Genomic DNA, 8,245 nt, shown 5'->3' on the forward strand with positions numbered 1-8,245 from the left:
ACTAAGTAGCTCCTGCAATCTGCCATGCAGAAGCGGGGCAGCTTACTTTTGTTTGCCAGGGAAACGGGCCGAGGTTTGTGTTTGGGGGCCTATGGCTGAGAGTGACCGGCTGGCTCCTGAAAAGCTACAATAGGCAGGATGGTGACCAGACCCATGGTGGCACCAGTGCCAAGTTGGGCTGGTTTGATAGTACCAAGTGGTTCCTGCAATCTGCCATCCAGAAGAGGGGCAGTTGAGTTTTGTTTGCCAGAGAAAAGGGCCTTGGTTTGTGTTTGGGGGCATATGGCTGGGTGTGGCCAGCTGGCTCCTTAAAATGCACGATATGCAACATGGCTCCCAGACCCAAGGTGGCACAAGTGCCAAGTTGGGCTGGTTTGATAGTACCAAGTGGCTCCTGCAATCTTCCATGATCACGTGGAGAAATACTTTCTGGTTTCAGCCTCATCCTCTTTCTTCTCTCCCTCAACTTCTCTATCACCTCTCATCTGGTTCACATGCGCTGTCTTCAAGGTCCACAGGCTACTTTTCACAGAATCTTCTGGCCTGATGAAGTAAGGATGATGAATAGAACAGAGCTGGGATCTATTTTCCAGTTTGGATAAAATGCATTCTGCACACAAATCCAAGGAGAACGGGCTGCCCCGATGCCCAGAAAATCTTTCACTCCTGCTAGTGTTCTACGTCAACCGCAACTTAGTCTGAAAGAAAAGCTTTTTCTCTGAGAGCATCTGAGAGGTTTGCATGAAGCACTGATATCTGACATATGCAATTTTGAATAGGAGAGGAAAAAGAAAATGGCAAGGAGTTTTTAATTTTAGTGGTTTCAATTTTAATTTCCGTGCACTTTTTCAAAACTTGTCAGCTCAAATGCCCATCAACATCTTTTAGTCATCTGTAAGTCAGTATTCATATAAAATGTGCTTCAAATCCAAAGAATTTCAAATTTGCACTCCAAGCTTCTATGCCTAGATTTATGATTTCCTACACATATTAGATGAAAGGAAGGCCTTTTTTACTGTGGGAGTGCTGGAACACTGGAACAGGTTGCCCAGAGAAGTTGTGGGTGTCCCATCCCTGAAAGTATTCAAGGTCACCCTGGACGGGGCTTGGAGCAGCAACAAAGGAGAAGCTTGATGGTAGAGAAACAAAGTTGGACTATAGAAGAAACTCGGATTGAAGTATAGGATCAAGTTTTCTCTCAGCTCTTGGGGTAAATTCAAAGTTGTAGAAAATGACATTTATCTGTGCTATTCACTACTGTAACAGAAAGTTTCATGAAAACTGTACAGAAGATAGTAAATTTTAAAAGAGATAAGAATTACAGCATAAAATCCATGGGATAGGTTACAACATGAGACACTCTCTAAGAGAAAATCTCTGTGTTTCAGCACTTCATCGGGGTAAGATTTCATGAAGTGCCAAAGAAGGCGGCAAAATATCATTCGGGACATTATTTACTGGAATTCAGCCTGGCCATTAGTAGGAACTGCCTTTGAACATATCATGTAGATATACCACACACACTTTCCCTTCACTGAAAAATTACTGTTTACAACAAATAAGCAATTGACAATCAAAATTGATTGAAAGCATCTTAAACATGTCAAGTATTTCATTGTAGATGATCTGTGATCCAAATGCTTCTTCCACCTTCGAGAGGGACAGAAGAATTCTTCCATATCATGATGGTTTAAAATTGTATCAACCAATGTTTTCTGCTGAAAAGATATCATCTATTTTTTTCTATTTTTGGAAGAAAATATTCCTAGACATACAACAGGTGAGAACTAAGTAATTTTAAAGAAACAAATGAAATGAAAATATTCTGTAAATAGAATGAAATGAAAAGCTGTGTTTTAAATAGGAGCTAAATATTAAACAGAATTTTTGTACCAGGCATTTGAATTACTGCACCAGCTCTTTTGCCCATCAAGAGAGGCATTTAGCATTTCAGTCTTTTCCAAGGTGTTCATGATCTGCTATGCTGATCTCTGTGTGTGCCTAGGTGTGTGTGGAGGGGGGGGCATATGAAGGGGAGTGTGTATGTTTGCTTTACAATTGTTGTGGCAGATTCATGCCTCAGCTCCACATTTTGTTTTAAAAAGGTCACACCGAGTGGATATGAAGTTTACTATCAACAAGAGATCGATTCCCAAATCATCCATTTGACTCTCCCTTATAAATCATGTGCTTTGTTGCATATTTTATCAAATATACTTTCAAGCCAGATGGAGGAAGGAGGATGTGGGAATCCCTCCACCATCTTGCAACTTTTATGTAAGTAGGTTTTCAAGAAAATCATCATTTCTCTTTTAAATATGTCTGGAACAGGCATGATGGTAGTGTCAACCTGTTGGAGTTTTTGTTGCTGGAAGAAGTTGTACAAAAGGATTGGTTTTTACATTGACCAGTTACTGAATCAAGCGCAGGAATACATTGGAAATTTAGCTGGGGGTTCCTTTTCCCAGCAGACTACTTCTAGAACGAGCTTGTACACTGAAGCTGACTCTTTTGCTCTCTTTTTGTTTCTTTCCTATTTTCTTGGCTTCTTTGCCACTATCTAGACAATTTTGGAACTTTGTTCCCAACTAAAATGGTTTCAATAGTCTGATTGTGATCATACATTTTTACAAGGAATTTTTAAAATCTTTCCTCGAGTCCAGAAAGTCAAGGACTTAGATCTTTTTCTTCCCTTATCAATATTGCCATGAAATTGATAAATAAAGACCAACTCTTTATTTTTGTTTTTAACCCACGTAGATAATTCCCATCCATTAATCCATTTTGTGGACCAATAGCTGCCATTCTGATGGAAGCTGTCACTTCTTAACAATAGGCATTCTGTGACTATGTTGACAGCACTTTGGGTGAAGATCCTAACTGGTCTTAGATATACATAGGGAGAAATTTGCTCAGCCAGTGTCAGTCTTAAGCATGCGTATCAGAAGATCTTTCTAGAGCTGGGAATTTTCCCATGAAAGGGATTCAGTTAGGGAAGAGACACTTGTGCCAGAGTTTTACATTCTTCTTGAACACTGCTTAAGGAACTTAGATGCCATGTCCATTTGGATCTCTGTCTGCACAGAACTTTGTCATGCCAGTGCTTTGAAATGCATCTTGAAGAGAATTCACTAGCACAGAATGAAAGAGAGTGGAAGGGGTTGGTGGGGCTAACCAGGCCCAACCCCCCTGCCTAAACCAGGATACCTAGAGCCTCTTGCCCAGGATTCTATCTGGGTGTACTTTTAATGTCTTCAAAGATCCAGGCTCCACAATCTTTCTGGGCAGTCTGTGCCGTGGTTCAGTCACCCTGACAGTAAAGAAACATTTACTGATGTTCAAAGGCAATCTCCTGTATTTCAGTGTGTGCCCACTGCCTCTTGTCTTTTCCCTCAGCATCACTGAAAAGACACTGATTCCCTCCCCTTTGCACTATTGCTTCCATATGTATGTGTGATGCCATGTAGAGGTATGTCAAAAACCTCCCTGAAGCCCAGGCAGAAAATATTCCCTTCATCTACCAGTCAAGTTGATTCATCAGAGGAGTTTAAAGTGATGTTCAGCATGAAATTCCCCTGAAAAATCATGCTAACTACATTATTTGGTCATCTGTCATGTGCCTGGCAAGGATTTCCAGGAAGAGCTGCTTCATCAACTTCCTGGGGATAAAAAAGAGGCTGGCTGGTTTGTACTATGGCGAGTCCTCTTAATTGCCTTTTTTGAAGATGGGTGTCATTTGCTAACATCCACTCTTTAGCCTCTCTTGTCGTCTACATCTTAGCAAAACGCTTTTCCACTATGTCTGGCTAGGAAAAACTGTGCCAGCACAGAAAACATCTCCCATCGTGTTCTAGAAGTTTCACGGATGTCTGCCAAGTGTTTGGCAGGAAGAAAAGAAAAGTTGTCCAAAACAGCTTCCAATCGAATGTTCCTGTGATTGGAAAAGTCAGGAGAGTGCAAAGTACTGTTTTCTATCAGTTGGCAAGGTGCGCACACAATCCCAGTGTTGTACAGCTTGCTTCTTCACCTTCCCGAAGCTGCCGCTCTCGCCTGCTGCCGGAGCCCAAGAAGCGGCTTCTTCGCGCAAAGACGATTGTGCCGCTCACAGTGCTCTCCTTAGCGCGGCTTCTGCCGAAAGACGCCCGGCAGCGGCTCTTACCTCCGGAGAGCATCCTACCTTCGTCTTTAGCTCCTCTTCTCATCTACACCTCGGCAAAAAGCTTTTCCACTATGTCTGGCTAGGAAAAACTGTGCCAGCACAGAAAACATCTCCCATCGTGTTCTAGACGTTGCACGGATGTCTGCCAAGTGTTTGGCAGGAAGAAAAGAAAAGTTGTCCAAAACAGCTTCCAATCGAATGTTCCTGTGATTGGAAAAGTCAGGAGAGTGCAAAGGTACTGTTTTCTATCAGTTGGCAAGGTGCGCACACAATCCCAGTGTTGTACAGCTTGCTTCTTCACCTTCCCGAAGCTGCCGCTCTCGCCGGCTGCCGGAGCCCAAGAAGCGGCTTCTTCGCGCAAAGACGATTGTGCCGCTCACAGGGCTCTCCTTAGCGCGGCTTCTGCCGAAAGACGCCCGGCAGCGGCTCTTACCTCCGGAGAGCATCCTACCTTCGTCTTTAGCTCCTCTTCTCATCTACACCTCGGCAAAAAGCTTTTCCACTATGTCTGGCTAGGAAAAACTGTGCCAGTACAGAAAACATCTCCCATCGTGTTCTAGATGTAGCACGGATGTCTGCCAAGTGTTTGGCAGGAAGAAAAGAAAAGTTGTCCAAAACAGCTTCCAATCGAATGTTCCTGTGATTGGAAAAGTCAGGAGAGTGCAAAGGTACTGTTTTCTATCAGTTGGCAAGGTGCGCACACAATCCCAGTGTTGTACAGCTTGCTTCTTCACCTTCCCGAAGCTGCCGCTCTCGCCGGCTGCCGGAGCCCAAGAAGCGGCTTCTTCGCGCAAAGACGATTGTGCCGCTCACAGTGCTCTCCTTAGCGCGGCTTCTGCCGAAAGACGCCCGGCAGCGGCTCTTACCTCCGGAGAGCATCCTACCTTCGTCTTTAGCTCCTTATCTCATCTACACCTCGGCAAAAAGCTTTTCCACTATGTCTGGCTAGGAAAAACTGTGCCAGCACAGAAAACATCTCCCATCGTGTTCTAGAAGTTGCACGGATGTCTGCCAAGTGTTTGGCAGGAAGAAAAGAAAAGTTGTCCAAAACAGCTTCCAATCGAATGTTCCTGTGATTGGAAAAGTCAGGAGAGTGCAAAGGTACTGTTTTCTATCAGTTGGCAAGGTGCGCACACAATCCCAGTGTTGTACAGCTTGCTTCTTCACCTTCCCGAAGCTGCCGCTCTCGCCGGCTGCCGGAGCCGAAGAAGCGGCTTCTTCGCGCAAAGACGATTGTGCCGCTCACAGGCCTCTGCTTAGCGCGGCTTCTGCCGAAAGACACCCGGCAGCGGCTCTTACCTCCGGAGAGCATCCTACCTTCGTCTTTCGCGTCTTTTGTAGTCTACATCTTAGCAAAACGCTTTTCCACTATGTCTGGCTAGGAAAAACTGTGCCAGCACAGAAAACATCTCCCATCGTGTTCTAGAAGTTGCACGGATGTCTGCCAAGTGTTTGGCAGGAAGAAAAGAAAAGTTGTCCAAAACAGCTTCCAATCGAATGTTCCTGTGATTGGAAAAGTCAGGAGAGTGCAAAGGTACTGTTTTCTATCAGTTGGCAAGGTGCGCACACAATCCCAGTGTTGTACAGCTTGCTTCTTCACCTTCCCGAAGCTGCCGCTCTCGCCGGCTGCCGGAGCCCAAGAAGCGGCTTCTTCGCGCAAAGACGGTTGTGCCGCTCACAGGGCTCTCCTTAGCGCGGCTTCTGCCGAAAGACGCCCGGCAGCGGCTCTTACCTCCGGAGAGCATCCTACCTTCGTCTTTCGCGTCTTTTGTAGTCTACATCTTAGCAAAACGCTTTTCCACTATGTCTGGCTAGGAAAAACTGTGCCAGCACAGAAAACATCTCCCATCGTGTTCTAGAAGTTGCACGGATGTCTGCCAAGTGTTTGGCAGGAAGAAAAGAAAAGTTGTCCAAAACGCTTCCAAACAAATGTTCCTGTGATTGGAAAAGTCAGGAGAGTGCAAAGGTACTGTTTTCTATCAGTTGGCAAGGTGCGCACACAATCCCAGTGTTGTACAGCTTGCTTCTTCACCTTCCCGAAGCTGCCGCTCTCGCCGGCTGCCGGAGCCGAAGAAGCGGCTTCTTCGCGCAAAGACGATTGTGCCGCTCACAGTGCTCTCCTTAGCGCGGCTTCTGCCGAAAGACGCCCGGCAGCGGCTCTTACCTCCTGAGAATGGCAGCTTCGGGAAGGTGAAGAAGCAAGCTGTACAACACTGGGATTGTGTGCGCACCTTGCCAACTGATAGAAAACAGTACCTTTGCACTCCTGACTTTTCCAATCACATGAACATTCGATTGGAAGCTGTTTTGGACAACTTTTCTTTTCTTCCTCCCAAACACTTGGCAGACATCCGTGCAACTTCTAGAAAACGATGGGAGATGTTTTCTGTGCTGGCACGGTTTTTCCTAGCCAGACATAGTGGAAAAGCGTTTTGCTAAGATGTAGACTAGAAAAGACGCGAAAGACGAAGGTAGGATGCTCTCCGGAGGTAAGAGCCGCTGCCGGGCGTCTTTCGGCAGAAGCCGCGCTAAGGAGAGCCCTGTGAGCGGCACAATCGTCTTTGCGCGAAGAAGCCGCTTCTTGGGCTCCGGCAGCCGGCGAGAGCGGCAGCTTCGGTAAGGTGAAGAAGCAAGCTGTACAACACTGGGATTGTGTGCGCACCTTGCCAACTGATAGAAAACAGTACCTTTGCACTCTCCTGACTTTTCCAATCACAGGAACATTCGATTGGAAGCTGTTTTGGACAACTTTTCTTTTCTTCCTGCCAAACACTTGGCAGACATCCGTGCAACTTCTAGAACACGATGGGAGATGTTTTCTGTGCTGGCACAGTTTTTCCTAGCCAGACATAGTGGAAAAGCTTTTTGCCGAGGTGTAGATGAGAAGAGGAGCTAAAGACGAAGGTAGGATGCTCTCCGGAGGTAAGAGCCGCTGCCGGGCGTCTTTCGGCAGAAGCCGCGCTAAGGAGAGCCCTGTGAGCGGCACAATCGTCTTTGCGCGAAGAAGCCGCTTCTTGGGCTCCGGCAGCCGGCGAGAGCGGCAGCTTCGGGAAGGTGAAGAAGCAAGCTGTACAACACTGGGATTGTGTGCGCACCTTGCCAACTGATAGAAAACAGTACCTTTGCACTCTCCTGACTTTTCCAATCACAGGAACATTCGATTGGAAGCTGTTTTGGACAACTTTTCTTTTCTTCCTGCCAAACACTTGGCAGACATCCGTGCAACTTCTAGAACACGATGGGAGATGTTTTCTGTGCTGGCACAGTTTTTCCTAGCCAGACATAGTGGAAAAGCGTTTTGCTAAGATGTAGACGACAAGAGAGGCTAAAGAGTGGATGTTAGCAAATGACACCCATCTTCAAAAAAGGCAATTAAGAGGACTCGCCATAGTACATACCAGCCAGCCTCTTTTTTATCCCCAGGAAGTTGATGAAGCAGCTCTTCCTGGAAATCCTTGCCAGGCACATGACAGATGACCAAATAATGTAGTTAGCATGATTTTTCAGGGGAATTTCATGCTGAACATCACTTTAAACTCCTCTGATGAATCAACTTGACTGGTAGATGAAGGGAATATTATCTGCCTGGGCTTCAGGGAGGTTTTTGACATACCTCTACATGGCATCACACATACATATGGAAGCAATAGTGCAAAGGGGAGGGAATCAGTGTCTTTTCAGTGATGCTGAGGGAAAAGACAAGAGGCAGTGGGCACACACTGAAATACAGGAGATTGCCTTTGAACATCAGTAAATGTTTCTTTACTGTCAGGGTGACTGAACCACGGCACAGACTGCCCAGAAAGATTGTGGAGCCTGGATCTTTGAAGACATTAAAAGTACACCCAGATAGAATCCTGGGCAAGAGGCTCTAGGTATCCTGGTTTAGGCAGGGGGGTTGGGCCTGGTTAGCCCCACCAACCCCTTCCACTCTCTTTCATTCTGTGCTAGTGAATTCTCTTCAAGATGCATTTCAAAGCGCTGGCATGACAAAGTTCTGTGCAGACAGAGATCCAAATGGACATGGCATCTAAGTTCCTTAAGCAGTGTTCAAGAAGAATGTAAAACTCTGGCACAAGTGTCTCT

Source organism: Melospiza melodia, chromosome 1, assembly GCF_035770615.1.
Source record: "Melospiza melodia melodia isolate bMelMel2 chromosome 1, bMelMel2.pri, whole genome shotgun sequence".
NCBI lineage: Eukaryota > Metazoa > Chordata > Aves > Passeriformes > Passerellidae > Melospiza > Melospiza melodia.